Source organism: Globicephala melas, chromosome 17 (genome assembly GCF_963455315.2).
Source record: "Globicephala melas chromosome 17, mGloMel1.2, whole genome shotgun sequence".
In the NCBI taxonomy this organism is placed as follows: Eukaryota; Metazoa; Chordata; class Mammalia; order Artiodactyla; family Delphinidae; genus Globicephala; species Globicephala melas.
The window spans coordinates 66,373,234-66,397,675 of record NC_083330.1 but is presented as its reverse complement, the minus strand read 5'-3'; the positions used below and the strand labels follow the sequence as shown (position 1 = coordinate 66,397,675).

General features: G+C 37.9%; 1 long non-coding RNA gene across 1 annotated transcript in view; it reads left to right on the top strand.

Annotated features, from left to right (window-relative positions):
* LOC132593763 (uncharacterized) overlaps positions 1-24,442 on the top strand; it is a 133,819-nt gene that overhangs the window by 95,897 nt on the left and 13,480 nt on the right. The window contains exon 3 of the long non-coding RNA XR_009559573.1: positions 20,368-20,444. This is a non-coding gene — a long non-coding RNA (uncharacterized lncRNA). The remainder of the gene's footprint in view (positions 1-20,367; positions 20,445-24,442) is intronic.

Genomic DNA, 24,442 nt, shown 5'->3' with positions numbered 1-24,442 from the left:
ATGTTTTTTGTTACAGTGTTTGTTTTAAAGTGTATTTTGTCTGGTATAAGTATTACTACCCCAGCTTTCTTCTCATTTCCATTTGCATTTCATTTCATTTCCATTTTCATTACCTTTTTTCCATCTCCTCACTTTCATTCTGTGTATGTCTTTAGATCTGAAGTGAGTCTTTTGTAGGCAGCATGTATATGGGTCTTGTTTCTCTATCAATTCAGCCACTCTACATCTTTTCATTGAAGCATTTAGTCCATTTAAAAAGGCTACTATAATAATCCAGGTAAAAGAGGCTGGTGGCTAAGGCCATAGTTAGCATAGAGGTGGTGAAAAGAGGGTTCAATTCAACATACACTTTGAAGGTAGAACCAACAAAATTAGCTGAAAGATTGCAACACAGTGAAAGAAGAAGAGGAGTCAAGGATGGCTACCAAGTTTTTAGCCTGAAAAATTGGAAGAATGACTCAAATGACATAACTAATATGTCCAAAACTTTTCTTGTCATCTCCTTCAAACCAGTCCTTAGCTTTCTTAATTTTAGTTAATATCACAGCATTTTCTGTAACTCTGGGAGTTGAGACATCTTTAAGTCTTCCTTAACTTTTTTCTCCTGACTTGCCTCCCTCTTAGCCTTTCTTCATGTTATTCTCCACTCTGTGAATGTCATTTCTTATGCCATCTTTATGTATTGAAGCCTGATCCATTCTTCAAGGTTTTTCTGATGCTTCTGCCTTCCCTGATGTTGTCAATTGATTTTCGCTTCTCTCCTTTTTTTCTTGTCATAGAATAGGAGAAAAATAATTTTAAACATTTATTTTCCCCAATAGGAATTTGGCAGTAGATGGATAGCTGAATGGATAATTCATCAAACTTCTCTCTGTTCAAGGACTTGGAAGTTCTGGGGAAGAATATGGGACTCTGATCAAGCCCAGATTTCCAGTCAAGTATATTATAGCCAACACCTATATCCAACTGGTAGGTGTGTTTGAGGGTGGTGGTTGAGAGAGGGTTGAGTGTAAGACTATGAAAGATGGCAACTTGCTTTCTGGGCTCTATCGATTGTGTTACTATATGGCTGAGACATCATGAAATTTCGTAGCAGACCTATCTATGTTCAGATGTAGCTCTGCTACTTGTGTTTGTGACCTAGAAAGCATTATGTCATTTATCTATCCTCCATTTTCTTATCTATAAACTATTGACATCCTTTTCTAGACTTTATTGAGAATTAAATAAGACAATGCACTTAAAGGTGTGTTTTATAGTGCTAGAATTATAGTAGGTGCTCAGTACATATGAATTCCACTCCCCCTGTGTGAGTCATAAGTCAGTTCTTCCCAGTAGTAAATTAAGCTCTCAGGAAGATGGATGAACTCACCCATGCCTCTGTGGGGGTACTTCAGTGCTTGACAACAATAATGCATTTTTCTGATGATCTGAAAGTGTTAGTATTTCTTCCTGCAACACTACTCAGAAATGATTCGAACCCTGGAGAGAATCTGCTTCTTTGAGTTGCAATCACCTTCTTGTTTCCATCAGTGAAATCACTATACCATACTTTCTGATTGAAACTAATCATCCTTGTGGAAATTACATGGCTTAAGGATTTCCCCTTAAGAGAACTGAATTTTTCATGCAGTGATGCTGCCATTGCTGCTACAGAATTTAGCAAGAACTATTTCCAGTTCTTTTGACATTCTGAGGATGCAACATCAGCAGTTACTTTCTTTAATCAAAATACTACACCCCCATTGACCATCTATACGTCACTAACTTTTGAATGATGGAATGAAATATACATGCAATCTGATTGAGTCATGATGGATACTCTCTGGGAGATATTCATAAATTAAACCATCCTGACACACCAGGGAACCTATAATATAATACTTTCTCCCAGGGAGAAAAGAGACGGAGAATGATCCTTTCTTTACTTCTCTTTACAAAGTATATCTTTCTGGTAACACAGAGGCTGACAGCATTTAATGACAGATAAGTTATAGTCCTCATGCATTTAATTTTCAAATAAGAGAAGAATATATTGAAAATCGTAAAATGATAACATTATCTTAAAATGTTATGGTATATTTTCCCATAGGAATTCAGAAGTTTTCACATAAATTCTTCTCTTTAGTACTTTTGTCCATTTTGAAGTCTCGTTGGTATAAAATGCAAATAAAAATTTTAAGTATTTTATGAAGATTCTGTTGATATATTTATGACTTAGGAGCATCTAATATCTTTTCCAAGTTCAACATAATACAATTTTACAAGTATAATTTAAGAGATTATTTGGATAAACCACTTTACCTGGCCCACTTTCCTTCTTAGCTTTATTGATAGAGTAACTTTTACTTACATGTGTATACACTTTAGTATTTGCAAAGATATTTTACAACTAGAGTCTTTGATCATTATAATCAGGGCAGATATTTTCTAAGTTTTATAGATGAGAATTTGGGGCACGATGAAATTCAATGATAACAAGTTATCTGACTCCTGAATCTTAAGACTTTAATGAATTTTATACCCCATTTTGCAAATGGTAATACCAAGGCACTGAAATAAAGTTAAATGCTCAAAATCACAGAGCATGTTTGTTATGGAAATTTTGGTGGGCTCTGATAAGTGTAACTTGTTCAAAATAAAAATCTACTGAGAATAATCAATGTTGGTTATTTGATGGAGGAGGTATTTATACCACTCTCTTCTTCCTAGTGGCTTCTGATGACAATTAGAATAAAACCTGAACTCTTTACCATGACCTACCAAGCCCTGCCAGAGAATCTGGCCCCTGCCTATTTTCCATCTCACGTGTAACTCTGCTCACCATGCTGTAGCCACTAGTCTTCTTTCTGTTCTCCAACATCACTAGCTCATTCATCCTACACTTCTTTGCACGTGCCATTCCCTCTTCAAGGTGTCTTGTCCCCAGGTTTTCTCACAGTTCGCCCCTTCTCCCAGTTCCACTGGCAGCTTAAATGCAGCCTCCTCAGAGAAACTTTCTTGAGCAATGTTGCTAAAGCAGTTTCCCTTCTCTGACCCTGGTCCTTCTCTCCATCATATCACTCTGTTTCTCTTTCAGGTCACATTTTTTGTTTGATTTTGCCTGTCTCCCAACTAGGATATAAGATCCATGGAAGTGAGGGTTATTGATATTATTCATCCTAGTTATTGCTGAATGCCCAGCACTTAGAACACTGCTTAGCATATAGGAAGCATTTTTAAAATATGTATTGAATGGATAGATGTTCTCCCTCAGGAAAATGGAGCAGGGTTGGAAGGAAGAAGAAGAATTAGAGAACAGTCTTTTGTTTAACTTTGACTTGAAGGGGATTGAATGAGTAAAAGTTAGCTTTCAAGGGACAGAGCCCAGACCAATACTAGGGAATTCAAGAGCAATAAGAAACATACCTATTAACATCTTTTGGGGAGTAAACTATAATAATCTTTTTTATTTTAAATAGATCTTTACTGGAGTATAATTACTTCACAATACTGTGTTAGTTTCTGTTGTAGTGAATCAGCCATATGCATACATATGTCCCCATATCCCCTCCCTCTTGAACCTCTCTCCCATCCTCTCTATCCCAGCCCTCTAGGTCATCACAAAGCACTGAGCTGATCTCCCTGTGCTATGCTGCTGCTTCCCACTAGCTAACTGTTTTACATTCGGTAGTGTATATATGTTGATGCTACTCTCACTTCGCCCCAGCTTCCCCTTCCACCGCGTGTTCTCAGGTCCATTCTCTATGTCTACATCTTTATTCCTGTCCTGCAACTAGGTTCATCTATACCAATTTTTTTTTTTTTTTTAGATTCCATATATCACCTCACGTGGGTCAGAATGGCCAGTATCAAAAAATCTAGAAACAATAAATGCTGGAAAGGGTGTGGTGAAAAGGGAACCCTCCTGCACTGTTGGTGGGAATGTAACTTGATGCAACCACTATGGAAAACAGTATGGAGGTTCCTTAAAAAACTAACAATAGAACTACCATATGATCCAGCAAACCTACTACTGGACATGTACTCTGAGAAAACCATAATTCAAAAAGTGACATGTACCACAATGTTCATGGCAGCACTATTTACAATAGCCAGGACATGGAAGCAACCTAAATGTCCATTGACAGATGAATGGATAAATAAGATGTGGTACATATATGCAATGGAATATTACTCAGCCATAAAAAGGAACGAAACTGAGTTATTTGTAGTGAGGTGGATGGACCTAGAGACTGTCATACAGAGTGAAGTAAGTCAGAAAGAGAAAAACAAATACCGTATGCTGACACATATATATGGAATCTAAAAATATAATAATCCTAAAGAGAATATGGAGTCTATATTTAGAGAGCTTGATTGCATTTGTGGTTATTATGATTGGTTTCCATCTTTTCCTTATGCTCCCCCTACTGTTTAATAACATTATTTTGATTATTTAATACTGCCTTCTGGTGTTAAGGGGAATCAAAGAAAGGGTGCCCCAAGCCACCAAATTAGACCAGAACATTAAAGAGAAAGAAAGCAGCCCTGGAACCAACAAGACAGTAGAAATAATCAGATCATAAGCAAAACAAAGGAAATATAAAAGTTGGGAGGGAAAATGTTAGGATTGCTGCTTTAAAGATTCTCCTTCCGGGCTTCCCTGTTGGTGCAGTGGTTGAGAGTCCGCCTGCCGATGCAGGGGACATGGGTTCTTGCCCTGGTCTGGGAAGATCCCACATGCCACGGAGCGGCTAGGCCCGTGAGCCATGGCCGCTGAGCCTGCGCGTCCGGAGCCTGTGCTCCACAACGGGAGAGGCCACAACAGTGAGAGGCCCACGTACCGCAAAAAAAAAAAAAAAGATTCTCCGTCTATCTGAAATAGTGCACGTTCTATTTTGTTTATGGCAGTAATTCCATAACATCGAAAAAATAGACAAATTTTGAAGTATGTTTCTATTTTCTCTCTTCCCAAAACCAACTTGTTTACATGACCAAAATCCTACCCTATGTAAGGTCATAAATATACTTAAGTCCTTTATTTTTAAAAAGTATATTTGGCATTAAAATTTTTATTATATAGTAGATTAAGTTTCAAGGACAGTAGATAAGTTCTTACTTGAATTAAAATAAAAGTTTTATTAAAACCAATATATGGATTGCCTTGAAAATGGAAATGTTGGGCTTCCCTGGTGGCGCAGTGGTTGGGAGTCCGCCTGCCGATGCGGGGGACGCGGGTTCGTGCCCCGGTCCGGGAGGATCCTGCATGCCGCGGGGCGGCTGGGCCCGTGGGCCGTGGCTGCTGGGCCTGCGCGTCCGGAGCCTGTGCTCGGCAGCGGGAGAGGCCGCAGCGGTGAGAGGCCCGCGTACCGCAAAAAAAAAATAAAAAAAGGAAAATGGAAATGTTAAGTAGAAGCACATCTAATACGCTCCATTTTCTTCCTTGCAATGGATATGAGACATCAAATAATATTTATATAAGCACATAAATGGTAAATGTGCATGAGAGCTATTAATGGTTAATGGATCCCAGGAAATAGATAAGAATGAAGAATTGCATGGGTTTTTTTGTTTTTGTTTCTTTTGCAGAAAAGTTAGGATAGTGGAAAAAACCTTTTTTTCTTTTAAAATCAAATATAAAATGACAAGAAATCCATGAATCCTAAGAAACAGCTCTTACCTCCTCAGTTCTAATAAATTTGCTTTAGTATCTCTGTATTTTCCCCCAAAGACAATTTTCTTTTTCAATTCTATCACCAGTATTACTCCAGTGTTTTAGTACATTAGAAAAAATTCCCTGGTTTAAAAGGAAAATGGCAAAAGACTCAAAGCAATACTTCTCAAAGCTTTCCAAACAATGGAACAGACACTGTGGGGTTTGGCTTCTCTCTCTTTACGCCCTACCTCTATTCACAAACTTGCTTTAGGTGATGAGAAACAAAAGGATATTATTCTGGCTTTGCATTTGTGGCCAAGTCCTAACAAGATGGTACTTTGGTGTTTAATTCAGTCACCAAGGGTTCTTCTCAGAAGTTACCCCATGGACAGATAAAAAGACAGAGAAACATCCCACTGAATGCCAGACCTTTTGAAAATATTTTTTCAATAATGTTTTTAAAGTCAATGGAATCACTTTTGGAAACTCCCTATACCCCAAGTCTCCAAAGGCCTAAGGCCCATAGCCTGGAAACTTCCTTTGAATGCTAAATAATTATTAGAATATCTTCTTTAAAGTGATAATAAAAAGTTCTGATATGACTACCCTGGAGAGAGTACTATTGAAAGAGAGATATTTTATATTCTCACAGAGAGTATACTCATCATTAGTAATACAAAGGAAGTTTGGGGCAAGGGTTTGATTTTATCTTTTAATTATAGGTGATGGAAGAATTTAGAAGCTGTAGATATCTACTTAATTCTATCAGCATTCCATAATGTCAGTTTTAAGGTAAATACAGATTTTTGAGTATGGGAAGGCAAATGAGATGGGAGTAAGGATTCTGAGCAGAGGACCCTGATCTTCTCATATTTGCACAGCAATTTACAGCACTGTTAAGTCAGGAGGGCAGAGGTAAGAGCTCTCAAGGAACAGCTCCCAAGGAACTTGCTCCAGGGCTGTCCATGTTTCTTCTCCTGCTTTCCATGAACTCCTCTTTCTGGGCCTTGCTCATGGGCCCCTATATCTCAGAGCTGGAAACCTTGTTTCCCGTTCCTTTCACACTTCAAATACCTGATTTTTCCTTTCTCCCAGTGGTGTATAGGCATCAAAGGTGGCCACCCTAAGAAGGTCATGGTTTTTGGGAGAGACAGAGCCTCTTATTCCTTGATTTTACTATAATTTAGCAAGAGCTGAAATCATTAGACCTCAATTTATATGTCATTAACCAAACAGAAGAAGCTGCAAAAATCAGTTCATGATCCCCAGAGTCTGTTTGGGTAACCAGATGAGAACATCTTTCCCAGTTTGGCTGAGCTGTTCAAATACTTCCTCCCACCCCCTTAACAACATTGCCTCATTTTTGTCTTCACATTTGTAGGGCCATTCATCCTCTCACTTCTTTTCTCATAGGAATAGAAGATATCTGAGCTGATAAGTACAGTTGTAAACAGGGAAGTAAGGGATGAATTCAAAGTCTTTGGTATGGCTACCATATGATCAACTAGTTTGTTTTGGTTGTTGAATAGAAGTTGCACCTCTAATTCCAGACTGCCTTTTACCAATGCATGTAACAACTCACTTTTGAGAACAAGTCAGAGTACATGTCTCCTTTAACCATGTTCCAATTCGAATATCCAGGAAAATAGAACATGATAGCCCATTCCCCATTACCTGTCAGAAGCCCCTTTGGTCATAAAATTCTTAGTCATGTTTCTCTGTACTTCTTTTACTCTCACTCAATTTCCTGGTTTTCTTCTCTCTCAAACCTTTCTTCTGCACCTACTAGAATTGCTATCCCATTGTGAGTCATCAAACTTCCATTTGATATTCCCTATAGTTCCTGTCCTTAGCTGAAACCTGGCTGAATTCTGAGGATGTTCCTCCCAGCCATCTTTTCAAGGAAAGGCTTCTCATTTTCTTACACACCATGTGTCAGGCAGCCTCTAAAATGGTCCTTTATGAGCCCTGCCTCCTGGAAATCACACCCCATGTGATACCCTCCTTTAGAGCATGAACTGGTCTAGTAACTTGCTTCTAATTAATAGAATATGGCAAAGGCAATGAAGTGTCACTTTCATGATTAGGTTACAAGATTATAAGTTTCATCTTGCTAGCTGATTCTCCCTTGTTCGCTTTGATAAAGCAAACTACCATGTTGGAGGGACCCACTTGGCAAGAAACTTAGGGCATCCTCCAGCCAGCTAGGGATGGAGGCCTTCAATCCCACAGGCAATGAGGAACTAAAACTCTGTCAACAGCTAGGAGAGCTTGGGAGTAGGTCCTTCCCCAGATGAGCCTTCAGATGAGAACTCAGCCCTGGCTGACACCTATGAGAACTCAGCCCTGACTGACACCTTGATTGCAGTCTTGTGAGAGACCCTAAAGCAGAGGCCCAGGTAACTATTCCCAGATTACTGACCCACAAAAACTGTGCAATAAGAAATGTGTCGTTTTCATTGCTAAGTGTGAGGAAATTTGTGTTGCTGTTGCACACATACCACCTCACAAACTCAGGTCATAAGGCAGAACTGACATCTTTCCTGTTCAATGATAAGGCTTCTAGATAGTTATGCTTCCAGTCTTATGAGAAGATCCCTAATTATTTTACTATTGTCCAATTCAGCCCTGTATGTTCTATCCCTTCTCGTTACTGGTATCTATCCTGACTTCTCCTTTAATAAAGACTTTGGAAACTGAGTAAACATAACCTCTCCAACTCAATGGAAGTCATTATCCTGGTAAGTTGAATCTTAAAATGAACTTCCCACTTCTTTCATCTCCTCTGAAAAATTTTTCATTATTTGATTCACTTTAACCACAGGACAACTGGTTTCTCTTTTTTATTTAAAATGGGAGAACGTTTGAAATTCTAAATTCTAACTTCTTAATCTCTATTCAGAGCATTCTGTTCCTCTAGTGTGTGTGTGTGTGTGTGTGTGTGTGTTGTTGTTGTTTTTCTTTTTTACTAATCTACTCTTTTTAATCCTGTTGTTCAATCACATTCAGATCTCTTCTCCACAGACTCTTCCAATTTATTTTATCTGCTCCCTCCTGCCTTCTTATAGTGAAGTAGTCAGTGTGTGCAGTTAGTATCAGACAGACCTGAGCTAGAATAGCAGCCATTACTTGCTGCTGGGAGACAAGCTATTTATTTAACTTTGCTTTAATTTCCTTATCTGTAAAATAAGGATATGCCTGGCACATTGTAGATATCTAATAAATATTGTCAATTAATATATACTTTATAAAGCTTAGGCTTGGTTAAATGGACCATTCAAAAAATAAAGCCAGCCAATATCTGAGAACAACTTGCCCTATTATTCTTCTGTCATTCTCACCTAGTGAAGCTTCAAACTTAAAGCAATTCAACTTTCTACATTTTCTGAGTTGCACAGAAGCATTGGAAGAAAAAAATCATGTGACCTTGAAAACTGGTGTCTCAATAAATATTTTGTCCCTAGGCTTCAGCTGAGCCGTAAGAGATGCCTCAAAATGCTTCTATCTTGCCCTTGTTAGATCTTGCTCTCATTTCCAATAATGGCAATTTCAAACTGTAGGGTCAAGAAAAATCTTTTAGAAGACTGAGGTTTGGGAGTTTTTTGTTTGTTTATTTTCATCTTTTTTTACATTTGTATATACAAATGTAAATGTGTTGTGTGATTTTTAGTGGAAATCTCTAGACTTCCCATTAACTTCTTCGTATTTTGGTGGGTGATGGTGGAAGTGGAAGCCCATGAGAAGTTAGCTTTATAACCAACAAGTTAAAAATGTTGCATAGCAAATCAACACTACAGTGAGGTACCACCTCACGCCAGTCAGAATGGCCATCATTAAAAAGTCCACAAATAACAAATCCTGGAGAGGTTGTGGAGAAATGGAATCCTCCTACACTGTTGGTGGGAATGTAAGTTAGTGCAGCCACTATGGAAAACAGTATGGAGGTTTCTCAGAAAACTTAAAAATAGTTTAGTTAGTGGGATTGATCCAGCAATCCCACTCCTGGGCATATATCCAGACAAAACTATAATTCAAAAAGATACATGCACCCCTATGTTCATAGCAGCACTATTCACAATAGCCAAGACATGGAAACAACCTAAATGTCCATCGACAGGTGAATGGATAAAGAAGATGTGGAACATATATGCAATGGAATACTACTCAGCCATAAAGAAGACTGAAATAAGGCCATTTGAAGCAACATGGATGCCACTAGAGATTATCATACTAAGTAAGGTAAGTCAGAATGAGAAAGACAAACACCATATGATATCACTTATATGTAGAATCTAAAATATGACACAAATGATCCTATCTATGAAACAGAAACAGAATCAGGGACATACAGAATAGACTGGTGGTTGCCAAGGGGGAGAGGGTGGGAGGGTTGGATGGGGAGTCTGGGATTAGCAGATGCAAACTGGTATGTGTAGAATGGGTAAACAACAAGGTTCTACTGTATAGCACAGGGAACTATATGCAATATCCTGTGATAAACCACAATGGAAGAGTATGAAACAGAATGTATATATACGTATAACTGAGTCACTTTGCTGTACAGCAGTAATTAACACAACATTGTAATTCAACTACACTTCAATTAAAAAATAAATTTAAAAAATAAAATCAAAATTTAAAATGTTGCATAGAATTTATGAATTATTCATATACAATTAGCATAGAAGAATTGTCTTTATTTTCTGCTTTTGAAAGTACACGCCAAGAGGATGGTAGTGGAGAGACATAGACAGGCCTCAGAGTTCATATGAACATGCACCCTGGCACTTTAATGTTCTATTTTAGAAATATAGCATTGGAGTTTTAATCAATGCTATCGGAATCTCAAACAAAATGAGATGAGAGTCACCCTCCATTCAAGTGTCCATACCAATCTGAGAGAACCTGCCTTGGCTTTCATTTGCTATTAGCCAATCTTGGGCAATAATAGTATAAACAAATGCAAATTATGTAGACATACTTAAAGATAATGCATTTCAAAAGAACTTTGAAGAATCCCTAGAAACATGTGATTTGGGTTTAAAACATAAGGAGACATTATATCTATGAGGCTAGATTATGTAATCATGAAATGGGGACAGATTGAAACATTAGAGAATTCTATGGAGATGAAAATTCCATGCCTGAGAGTAGGAAGGGTCTTCTCTGGACTCCTCACTTCCTCTGGAGCTGGAGGATATTTGAGCTTTCCAACCCAGCTGCTGGGAGGTTGGAATGCTGGACAGCAGTGTAGACCTACCCTGTAATGCCAAGTGATATTTCAGTGTTTCGAATACGGATATGAATTGATATTGCCAGATGGAGCCTTTTATTGGGACTTCCCATGCCTTGAGGAAATGACTAGCAGCCCTTGCGGAAAACAGTTCAAGTTAGCCTTTTCCTGCTTCCACCTACATTTGGGATGAAATAAAAGTGTCTTTTTTGTTAGACCAGTTTTGGGCCAAGCAGGAATGTGTGAAGAAAGTACTGTACTTGGAGGAGAAAGACGAGGTGCAGAAAGAGAAGCCAGTAAAACATTTGGAGAAAATTCTTCCCACAGAGGCCATTGCAAAGTAATGAAAGAACAGGAGGTATTGGTCCCCAAATTTTTCCAGTTCAGAGAGGCTGGGATTTTATGTAAAATGCCTTTGTATAGATTTCTATAGAAGTCTTTTTCTTATAGTTTTTCCGTGCTTTGCAATATAATGTAAAATAACAAATTTTATTGAGGTGTCACCTTGGCCCTTTGGAAAATGGACTGAAAAAGACAGGAATTGTATGTAAGTCCCAAGTAAACCTGTTAGAAAAGGTAGATGCCACTTTTCAATTCTTCCGTTTCCTGATTGCTCTGATTTTGTCAATTTATTTTAAATAGTGTTTTGGATAATCTCACTATCCAGGAAACATTCTTCATAAATGATGGTTGTAAATGAGGAGATTCATTGTGAACCATTGTGTTCCTTTAGTTCCATTTAGAGTCCTTGGGTGAAACAGACAGAACCAAAAAGCCTTCCTTGAAAATACTAGCATAAGGCCCTTCCTCTTAGAAAGGGGAAGAATTTAAAAGGCTTGTATCTTGAAAACTATCTTGAACTTGAACATATGAGGTAGCACTGTATGGTTGATTATCCACATTTTACCTAATACATTTTGGAAAATAAATGGCTTCCTTATTTTATTTGCTATTTATGTATTGAAGTTGTTTGCCTACATTTGAGAGGGAGAGAGTTAGGACTTCTGATTCACAAGCCCTTGTTAAGTAGAGAAATACCATTAAGCACTGCTCCTTGTTTTTCTGAAAGCTCATATTTGGGACTCATTATAATGATAGTTTTTTCCTCAATAGATTCCTTTTAAAAATCACTCTTGAAAGATGAGGACTGAGCTACCCAGAGGAGACATGAGAGGAAAAATAAAAGTTCATCCTAAGTACATAGTTTTAAAAAACGTTGAATCCAAAGAGTTAGATGTGTTTTATTACTGAGCAATAAATTTTGGTAATTATTATATATGCATTTAAAAATACTGTATATTCTGTCATTAATGAATGGTCCTATACACATAAGTTTTTTTTTTCTTAACATCTTTATTGGAGTATAATTGCTTTAAAAATGGTGTGTTAGTTTCTGCTGGATAATGATGTGAATCAGCTGTACATATACATATATCCCCATATCTCCTCCCTCTTGCGTCTCCCTCCCACCCTCCCTATCCCACCCCTCTAGGTGGACACAAAGCACCGAGCTGATCTCCCTGTGCTATGCGGCTGCTTCCCACTATCTATTTCACATTTGGTAGTATATATATGTCCATGCCATTCTCTCACTTCATCCCAGCTTACTCTCCCCCATCCCTGTGTCCTCAAGTCCTCAAATCCGTTCTCTAAGTCTGCATCTTTATTCCTGTTCTGCCCCTAGGTTCTTCAGAACCATTTTTTTTTTTTTTTTAGATTCCATATATATGGAATCTAAATCTTACCCAATCACACTTAGGTAAGAACCACTTGGCCTATTTCACAGGTACATTTTAGAGTTATCAAATGACTTATAATTCTGGGTTAAACTGCCTTCCCCTGAGAGTCAGGATGTTGCAGGTGAGCTCTAGCTAGCAGCTTCTCTGGGGTCTTTGTAGGGGTTTCTTGACAGAGGCCTTTCCTTCAAGGCAAATGTCATTCTTTGGTAGGCTTCCTAACCGGGGGCACCCATTTCTCACTGGTTGCAATGGAGGGGGAAAAGGAAAGCTCCTAATATAGCTGGCACACTTTGAACAAGATGTGGTGTCCCAGGGAGCAACAAGTACACCTTGGCATGTGTTCCTTCATACTTTTCCTATCTCCAAGTACTGATAAGCCCCTGCCAAAACTTCTCTTTCTTCTGTCCTCTCCCTTACGGTTTCTCAACATTCCTTTGGGAATGCCACTCTGTAGAGATCAGACTTTCCGGACCCTCAAGTGGTGAGAAAAATGTTGTTAAATGGGAGACATAGTATTGGGTTGGCCAGAAAGTTCGTTCAGTTAGTGAATACGTTGTTCACTTAAGGTCTTCGTGAAAATGAAAAATGTGTCTTTCATTGTTACTTAAAACTGAATGAACATTTTGGCCAACCCAGTAGAATGAGCCCTGGGCATGCAGTCATGGAACCCTATTCTAGGCTCAGCTCTGAGATATGATTTTTTTTTTTTTGCGGTACGAGGGCCTCTCGCTGCTGTGGCCTCTCCCGTTGCGGAGCACAGGCTCCGGACGCGCAGGGCCAGTCTCCATGGCTCACGGGCCCAACCGCTCCGCGGCAGTGGGATATTCCCAGACCGGGGCACGAACCCATGTCCCCTGCATTGGCAGGCGGACTCTCAACCACTACGCCACCAGGGAAGCCCTGAGATATGATTTTGATGCAGTGACTCAACCTCTCTGGGCCTGCTTCATCTGCTGGAAAACCAGGGGACCAGTCTAAATATTTTGTTCTAACCTAACCTAACTTGCAGTTCTCTAATTATTTCTTCTCCTGTGTTTATTCTGTATTCTCATTTATAAAGTTTGTAATTTATTCATTTTATTTTTCAGTTCTGGAATTTCTATTTGATTCATTTCTCAGGTGATAGTATCTACTTTTTATTCTATTTTTTGAACATATTTATCACATGATTTAAGTGTCCTTGTTTGATACCTCTAATATTTATATCCCTTGAAGATTTTCTGTCATTCATTTCTTCCTCCCATCTTCCCTGGTGACTTTTATTGTATTCTGGAGATTGTGTGTAAAAAATGAGAAAGATCCTTTCCCTGAAGGATGTTTATTTTGTTCTCAGCCAGTGACATACAATAGGGACAGATCAGCTAGATGTAAACGTATATTGAAATGATTCAATGCTGGGTGTCAGCCTTTGTGAAAGTTGGTCTCTTTATGGTTTTTCCACCATCCTAGGACATCACCATTCAGCATCTCAACTAAAAGTTGCATGAATTGGTTAAAATGTTTCTAAAAATTAGTAACTTTTAGATTCCTACCCCTTTCATTCAGAGCTGACTATGTCTTTGTTTTTCCAACCAATCATTCTTGCTTCCAGTAAGACCACTGGTAATGAAACTTGTTTAAAACAAGGCTCTACTATTGCCTCTGAGATATTTTTCCATGATACTGAAAACTTTGGCAAGTTTTGGTGGACATGCATGGGCCGTGACTGTTACATCATGACCACTGCTTGGCCAGCAGTAATGAGATATATCACAATTTAAACAATGTTAACATGTGAAAAGAAAAGAATACATCTTAAAATGGATGGGATGCCATGTGAATAGCACTCAGAACAGTTCCTGATGAAGAGTAAATGTAAATTATTATTTTTATTTTGAGAAGAGTGGTAACATGATCTAAAATACATTTTTAGAAGACTCTAAAACTCAATAGTGAGAAAATGAACAATCCAATTAAAAAGGATCAGAATAGAAATCTCATCCAAGAAGATATACAGATGGCAAATAAGCATATGAAAAGATGTGCAACAGCATATGCCATTAGAGAATTGCAAATTAAAACGAAAATGAACACACCTGAAACATGAACAACATCAAATACTGGAGAAGGTGTGGAGCAACAGGAATTCTCATTCACTGGCTGTGCCATGCAAAATGGTACGGCCAATTTGGAAGACAGTGTGTCACTTTTTATGAAACAAAACATACTCTTAAAATATCATCCAGCAATTACCCTTTGTGGTATTTATCTAAATGAGTTTTTAAAAAATGCCCGCAGATGTTTATAGGAATTTATAAGTGCCAAAAGCTAGAAGCAACCAAGATGTTCTTCGGTAGTAACAGTAGTAAATGGATAAAAAACTGGTACATCTAGACAATGGAGTGCTGTGGTATTCAATGCTAAAAAGAAATTAGGCATCAACCCATGAAAAGATATGCAGGAACCTTAAATGCATACTGCTAAGAAGAAAAGCCAGTTTGAAAAGGTCAACCTGCAAAGAAAAAAGCCAGTCTGAAAAGGCTACATACGGTATGATTCCACCTCTATCACATTCTGGGAAAGGCAAAATTATGGAGAGATTGAAAAGATCAGTGGTTGCCAGGAGGCAGAGGGGATGCAGGTATGGTTAGGCAGTACACAGAGGATTTTTAAGGCAGTGAAACTATTCTGTATAATATTATAATTGTGGATACATGTTTTGCATTTGCCAACACTCAGAGAGTGTGCAGCACCAAGACTGAATCCCAGTGTAAACTATGGACTTTGGGTGATTATGATGTGTTAATGTAGGTTCATTAATTGTAACAAATATACAGCTCTGGTGTGGGATGTTGATAGTGCGAGAGGCTGTGCATGGTGAGGCATGGGCCGTATGGGAACTATCTATACTTCCTGCTCACTTTTTCTGTGAACCTAAAATTAGTCTATAAATAAACTCTATTAAAATGTAAAAAAAAAAATCTACCTGTGATGTAGAGAATGGTTTCAAGCAGGTGAGTTTAAGGAGATCATTTAAGAGGCTTTTTTCTTTCAAATAATAAATCATTAAATTTTGAACAAGTGATTAGTGTGGGGGTGCAAGGGGGTCCAGTTCTTGACATGTTTGGAGGCGTATTAAACAGAGTTTCCGATGAATTGCATGTGGGTCATTAGAGAAAGTGGAATTATAGATGAATGCACGGTGCAGTACCAAGAAGACTGGAATTGATATTTAACAAAATGAAGAAGTAAGGAGAAGAAGGTTCATTAGGGTGTTGGGTAAGTAGAGGAAGGAAGATCAAGATTATGATTTAGGATATTTAAGTGTCTGTTAGATATTAAAAAGTAAATATGGAGTAGGCAATTGTATACAAGTGTCTAGAGTTCAGGGGACAAATCTAAAGTTGGGATCTAAATTTCGAAATCATCAGTGATAACATGGCATTTCACATCCTGAGAATGATTGGGATTACCTAGGGAGTAAGTTTTAGATAGAGGAGAGGGCTGATAATACAGCCGTGGTGGACTTCAATGCTAAAGATTTGGAAAATGGGGAGAAATCAGAAAACAAGACTGAGAAGGAATAACTCCTTGGATAGGAGGAGAATCAAGAGAAAGTAGGATCCTTTAAGCCAAAAAAGAAAAAAAAATGCAGAAAGATGAATCAACAGAAAGATGGAGGGTGTTGTATGCTGCTGTTAAGTTGCATTATGAAACATCTAACATTCTTTCAAAAATAATTGTTGAATTTCATCACCTAATACTTTATTTAAGATTTTCTTATTTTGATCATTTATAAATGAAGTAGAATAATGATTTTCTGTCATTACTCAGTCATTATTTGTAGGTTAATGTTACAATAGTCTCTTGACATCAACTAAGCAAAATTACCTAGGTGAGTGCAGGATGTAAGGGGTATCAGTGAGAATACCCCACACTGCCAGTTTCCAGCCGTTTTATTTATTTATTTTAATTTATTTTTTAACATCTTTATTAGAGTATAATTGCTTTACAATGATGTGTCAGTTTCTGCTCTATAACAAAGTGAATCAGTTATACATATACATATATCCCCATATCTCTTCCCTCTTGCATCTCCCTCCCTCCCACCCTCCCTATCCCACCCCTCTAGGTGGTCACAAAGCACCGAGCTGATCTCCCTGGGCTATGCAGCTGCTTCCCATTAGCTATCTATTTTACGTTTGGTAGTGTGTATATGTCCATGCCACTCTCTCACTTGCTCCCAGCTTACCCTTCCCCCTCCCAGTATCCTCAACTCCATTCTCTAGTAGGGCTGCATCTTTATTCCCGTCTTGCCCCTGGATTATTCTGACCATTTTCTTCCTTTTTCTTTTTTTTTTTTTTTTAGATTCCATATATATGTGTTAGCATATGGTATTTTTCTCTTTCTGACTTACTTCACTCTGTATGACAGTCTCTAGGTCCATCCACCTCACTACAAATAACTCAGTTTCGTTCCTTTTTATGGCTGAGTAATATTCCATTGAATATATGTGCCCCATCTTTATCCATTCATCTGTCGATGGACACTTAGGTTGCTTCCATGTTCTGGCTATTGTAAATAGAGCGGCAATGAACATTTTGGTACATAACTCTTTTTTCTTTTTTTGAGGTACGCGAGCCTCTCACTGTTGTGGCCTCTCCCATTGGGGAGCACAGGCTCCGGACGTGCAGGCTCAGTGGCCATGGCTCACGAGCCCAGCTGTTCCGCGGCATGTGGGATCTTCCCAGACCGGGGCACGAACCCGTATCCCCTGCATCGGCAGGAGGAATCTCAACCCTGTGCCACGAGGGAAGCCCCTACATGACTCTTTTTGAATTATGGTTTTCTCAGGGTATGTGCCCAGGAGTGGGATTGCTGGGTCGTATGGTAGTTCTATTTGTAGTTTTTTAAGAAACCTCCATACTGTACTCCATAGTAGCTGTATCAATTTACATTCCCACCAACAGTGCAAGAGGATTCCCTTTTCTCCACACCCTCTCCAGCATTTATTGTTTGTAGTTTCTTTGATGATGGCCATTCTGACCAGTGTGAGTTGATACCTCATTGTAGTTTTGATTTGCATTTCTCTAATGATTAATGATGTTGAGCATCCTTTCATGTGTTTGTTGGCAGTCTGTATATCTTCTCTGGAGAAATGTCTATTTAGGTCTTCTGCCCATTTTTGGATTGGGTTTTTTGTTTTTTTGATATTGAGCTGCATGAGCTGCTGTGGAGTTTCTTTAACAAACTTTTTTGAGAAGTTTTAAGTTTCAGAAAAATTGAGTAGATATTAAAGAGTTCCTATGCACTTTCTCACACCCCTCCCCCAGTTTGCTCTATTATTAGCACCTTACATTTATTACAATTGATGAGCAGTTATTGATACGTTATTATTAGCTAGAGTCTATAGATTACTTCAGGGTTTACTCTTGGTGTTGTAGGTCCTATAGGTATTGACAAATGTATAGTGTCCTGTATCCACCATTACAGTATCATACATAATAGTTTCATGACCTAAAAAAACCTCAGTGTTCCTTCCATTTGTCCTTTCCCCTGCCTCAAGCCTTGACAACAATTGGTCTTTTACTGTCTACATGGTTTTTGCTTTTCCGAAATGTGATATAGTTAGAAAGGAATCATACAGTTTGTAGCCTTTTCAGATTGACTTCTTTCACTTAACAATAAACATTTAAGGTTCCCACATGTCTTTTTATGGCTTGATAGCTCATTTGTTTTTGACTGCTGAAAACTATTCCACTGCCTGGATGTACCACAGACTGTTTTTCTATTTATCTATTGAAATACATGGAATTGTGTTTTTGTGTATTGTCCTAATCTAGTTTGAGAAGCTGGGTTGCACTAGAAACATAAAATTATTTTTTTTCTTTGTTCTGGATAACTTGTATAAAATGTATTATCTGTGCCTTAAAATTTTGTGAAATGTCCCTTTAAGAATGTCTGGGTCTTGGACTGTATCAGTCAGTATCCAGTCAGAGGACAGAAATCATAGAGTAATTTGAAGAGAAAAAGAAGTAACAGGAGTTATTAAATAGTAATGTGGAACTCTAAGGAACACAGAATAGCATGTACATAGACAATTCACTCCTTTTATGGCTGAGACAGAAGTCCAGGGGGAACAAATTTGGAAAAGGAATCCCTCCTCCCCACCAAAGGCTGAGATTTATACTTTGTTGGAGAGGGCGTAACTATAGTTTTCTGGGTTGTGGAAGAGTTACTTATGTGCCATAGGACCAGGCTGATAATGAGGAAACTGCCTAGTGGGGCATCAAAAGTTGCAGGAACCTGCCTTCTGGGGTCCTGATGATGGAACTAGATGGGAAGTTGGCCCTTGAGTTCTGCTGAAACTCAACAGGAAACCACCTACTGGGGTGCCTGGGAGACTTTCTAGAAAAGGGACTGGGACACTGTATACAGGGGTGTTCCTGAATTTGCTAGGGGCTGGCTGTGGTGCTAGCAGAACTCACCGGAAACTTCCTGCTGGATCACCTGTGAGACTCCTTGGAAAGTCATATGGAGAGCCTAGAGAAGTTGCCAAGTACAAGCCCCTTGTGGAGTTTACACTGAACTCCCAGGGAAGCTGCCTGGGGGGCTGGTGAACTCACTAGAATGCCACCATGGGGGTGCCACTGAAATTTGCTGGTGGGCACTGAATGCTATAGGAGCCAGAGGAGAGTAGTAAGCACATGGAAACCAGGTAGAGAAGTCCCCTTCTCCTGCAGTGTTCCTCCATAACAGTGGACTGACAAAACCTAATGTTACGTCAGCTGGTAAAGAAGAAACGTTTATAGGGTCCAGCTTCAGTATCACAAAGCAGGACAACTAAGGGAGGATTTGGGGCTGAGAAATAATAAGATTCTAGCTGGTACAGGGACTTTATTTTTTTGTTGGGAAGGAGGGCAAGGATAGGGAGAGATTTTTGATAAGAATTTCCATTTCTGTTAATGTTTGGCTGTTGACCATACATAATGCATTCTTGTTCCAATTTTGGCATTTAATCTTTTCCCAGGAATTTTTCTGTTACAGCTAGACTGTCAAATTTACTGTTGAGTAGTTTTCTAAATATTTCTTTAAAAATAAAAAAAAAAATAATAATACATATTTAAAAATCTGTTCGTAGTTTTTTATCCTTTTATAGTCTTTTAACCTTTTTTGTATCTATTGCTGCTGGTTCGCAAAATAGTCCCTATACATAGAGGGCAGGGAGAGACTAAAAACAGAGGCAGACCACTTCAGATGGGTAGATGGCAGTTTTAATAAGCAAGGGAACTTACATACAAGACTTGTCTTGGGTGGCTGAAAACTGAGTAGATCTACACACCTGCCCGCCAGAATCTTAAAAGTTTATACAGAGGACTTAACAGGGTTCAGTCACATATACCACCCAGAGGGTCTCAACAGCACCCCACTGTCTCAAAGTTGCGTCCTTGAAAATGGCTCCCACTGTGGGAACGGTGGGCAGAGTGTACATTCAAAGGACAGGGGAGGGGGTGAGGAGCCTTCTATTGCTGGGTCCAGCCCAAGAGGTCAAGTGGTGGTCACATCCTCTTGATGACCTCTTCCAACAATTGCAGAGGTTGTTAGTGATCACCGAAACAGTGCATGTGTTTTCCTACATTCCCTCATCCTCATTTTGGGTGAGGACATGTGACTGTTGGTTGGTGCAAACCAAAGAGAGATGAGCACAGTGTGACTTCCAGATCAAGGAAGTGAAGAGCCAGTGTTCCTCATCCTTCTCTTTCTTCTTCTGCCACAGGTTCCATGGACCCCTGATTGCTGCTTGAGGAGAATTGCCCTGTGGATTTGACTGACCAACGATTGTGATATAAGCAGGTAAAAAAACATTTATTATGCTATACCAGTGAGATTTGGGGTTTTGTTGTCAACTATCCTTAATTACCCAGACTAAAACAACAATGCTTTCTCTTTGTCCCTCTCTCTCTTTCTCTCTCTCTCTCTGTCTCTCCTTGATCAGTCTTTCTGGAAGTTTATCTACTTTGGAAGTCTTTATAAAAGAAAAATCAGCCTTTGGGTTAGTAGAGCACAGCTGATAAAAGTATGGAATATTAATCATTCTCTGGTCCTTACTAGCTTTGTGATCTTGGGAAAGTTATGCAATCTCTCTGTGCATTGCTTTACTCATCTTTAAAATGAGAATGAATAATTTTGCCTTTATCTAAGGGTTGTTGTGAGGAGTGAGTGAGTCAATGTAAGTAAAGCACTTAGCCCTTAGCATATCGTTTATGCCATATGTGCTGTAAACATGTTATCTATATTTTTTCTCTACTTTATGGATTTCTGTCTTCATCTTCACAACTTCTTCTTCTTTGGATTTATTCTCTTTTTTTTTCCCTAGTGTTTTGGGCAATATTTAGCCCACTTATTTATAACCTTTCTTTTCATCTGGTAAACAATTTTTAGGATATATTATGCCCCTCACAGTACTTCCTTCACTGTTCCCAGACATTTTGACATGGAGTGCTTTTGTGCTCACTCAGCTGTAATTTAGTACTTTCACTTATGAATTTCTCTTTAACCCAAGTGCTGTATAGTTGTATGTTTTTTGGATTTACAGATATTTGGAGTTTCTATAAGACTTTATATTTGGTTTGATTCTTATTTTATTGAGTAATAATTGGAAAACTCTAAGATATTGCTTCTTTGCAATTTATTGAGGCTTTTTTTGTGTGTGTCTCAGTAGTTGGTTGAGTTGTATGAACGTTTCATGTCTGCTTGGAAAAGAAAAATTGTGCTCACTGGCTATAAAGTCGCTGATGTATATTTTGGTTCCACTAGTAATTATCATATATACAAATTTTTAATTTGTTTCCCTGAGCTGTCTGTTTCTGAAACACAGCGTTTTAAATCTACAACTACAACTACTGATTTAGTAGCTATTTCTCTTTGTAGTTCATCAATTGCTGTCAGAGATTATGTATGTAAGTTTTATGTGGTAATATATTCATTTTTATCATATCTTTTGGATCTTTTGTTCCTTTTATCAGCCTACATACAAGATAAAATTTTATTTATAATGATTTTTTGCTTTCAATTCTATTTAGTCTGAAATTAATGTTGCTACACTATATTTCTTTCAACCATATTTGCCTGGTGTGTTAGTTTTCACTCTTTTATTTTTATTTCATTTTACATGTGTTCATTGTTGCATATGTGATTATGAATTGGTGGGTAAAGGACACATGCATACCTGCTATAAGTATGTGATTTAGAAATTTATACATTTCTTATTTAATGCAAGTATAAGAACTTAATGGAATAAAGGTGGTAAAAGCAACCAAGAACAGAAACATATCTTTGCATGACTGTTTCATTGCTTTGTTTCTATGTGGTTCACTGGTGGAAGGGACAATTTCCATGAAGTTTGTATTCTGTTAGAGTTGAGTAAATACTAAATATTTATTGCACCTCTATCTTTTTAGTTCTGGCTTAACAAAGCAATTCCAGAACAGCTTATACTAAAAATCATTTTGCCTTAGTTTTTGAGAAGACATATAAACATATAGTTTTCTTGATTCTTGAACTAAATGCAGCACCATAGAGGCTATCTCCTTATCAGTGCTAGGGAGGGGATGGTGTCCTTGAATAATATCTTCACTTCCAGATTTCCAGTGTTCTGAAGTATTCTGCCTTATTCAGGCAGTTTCTTGGAAATAATTTATGACCAGAGCTCTTTTTCAATATTAGTCAGAGTGAGGCCATACTAATTTGTGCTTACAAATAAAACCTCAAAAGAATGCAACAATAATTCATTATTTTTTATTCATGTCATAGTTTGGTGTGGGAAACATGGCTCTCCTTCATCATTCTACTCCAAAAGGGGACTCAAGGGTATAGGCTACTACCAGAGCTGTAACACATTGGCTCTTGAGTTGATCCAACCAGGGAAAGGAGAATTAGAGCATCATATTTTTAAGGGCCAGCCTTGAAAGTGATTTACACAACTTCTGGCCAATTAGCACAGTCCAGAACTCAGTCATATGTTCAGAAATTAGCTGTCAGAAAGACTAGGACATGCCTTCTTTTCTGTCAATCCAAGGAGAGGAAATGGTGGTGAACTTGTTATTGCCCTGTCGAATGGTCCAGTTGAAATCTTTGTCTTTTGATTGGTACATTTAAGCTACTTAAATTTATCATAAATTTTAGTTACTTTTGAAATCTCATTTCATGTTTTTTATTTATAATACATACATATTGCTTTTATCTTTCTCTTTTACTAACCTCCATAGATAAATTTTGTTTTGTTAGTTTGAAGGTCTTATGTTCTACTTTAATTTTGTTAGTTATCCATAACATATTGAGGCTTATAGTTATTTTTTCTCCCAAGCAGCCTCTTAAGTTTGTCAATTTTTATCTTCCTTTGCAGTAAAGCTCTCTCTTACCTCCTCTGATCTTTCTCCTTGGTCCTGCTATATCACCATATAGTTATTACTTAGAAATGCACTCTAGATACACTTTAATAATTTGGGAGGATATGTCGTTGGTTATTGTTTATTTTTACAAAGACATATTTGATTAAGTAATTTACTTCTCATATCTTACTGCTTTCGTTTCTTACTACTGGAGTACGTATTCTAAGACTTCTTTCACAAAGGTTCTGGCTGTGGCAAAATTTCTGCTGCAGTCATTATTGAAAATATTTGTATTTCAACTCTTGTTTAAGTGATAATTGAGCTGGTTATAATATTCTATATTTGCAATTCCTTGCCTTTACCACTTTGTTATTATTACTCCGTTACTTTTCATCTCAGGTATGCGTAATTCTTGTCATTTCCTTTCAGGTGATCTGCTTTTACTCATGGAAGTTTTTCTCTTTCATGTGGGTAACTTAAATTTGATAACTAGTTACACCTTTGACTTTTCTAATCTTTATTAAACTATTTAATCTAATTCTTACATATTTCTTTAATTTGGGTATATTCTTAATCATTTACTTACATATTTCCCCTTTTAATTAGTTTTTCTCAGACTTTATAATGTTTATATATGTGGTTATGGACAGTTATTTTTCTATCTTTTATATGGCTTAACTTTAAATTATTCTTTTCCACTTTATGCCTTCTTGTGAAAGTCCTAGACTTGATATTTCAGCTCAATCTTCATTTTTTGATGGGATGTATTCTATTATTCAGCCTATCTGTTCAGCTCTTTATTTCAACAATTCTGTTTTTATTCCACTTATTTCTAATCAGTTCTTTTCTATGATTGCTTATTTTTCCTTGGCATTTCCAATATCCTTATTTTCTCTTTGAGCATTTTATTGTGGATATTTAAAATTCTTATTTCTCTCATGTGCATTTATTCTGCTTCAACCAGAATAAACTGCTCAGTGTGCGGCTTTTCACTTTTTTAATAGTTGTGGTCCTCATCTCTGTTCCCTCCACCCCCATGTTTCATAGTCCATTGGGAATATCTGTCATTGTGATTGATCATGTCAACTTGGGGATGTGGTTAAAGCATAGACCCTATTTCTAGGTGTGTTGGGGAAGTGGGAACAGTGGGGAGAGTGTTTATCATTGAAGAGCCTCTGGATTTACAGTAAGTCCCCTACATATGAACGACTTCCATTCTGAGAGGGTGTTCGTTAAGTCCAGTTTGTTTGCAAGTCCAACAATATTAGCCTAGGTATCCAACTAACACGATCGGCTATTTACCACTGCTTTTACACTTGCTTCCAGACATTCTGGGCTTGAAATAAAGGTACTGTACTACTGTACCCTATACAGTACTGTACAGTAAAGTACGCAAAAGCACAACCACTTGGAGTGGATGCACGCATGTGACAGTGTATGCCAGACACATGACCTAACGTA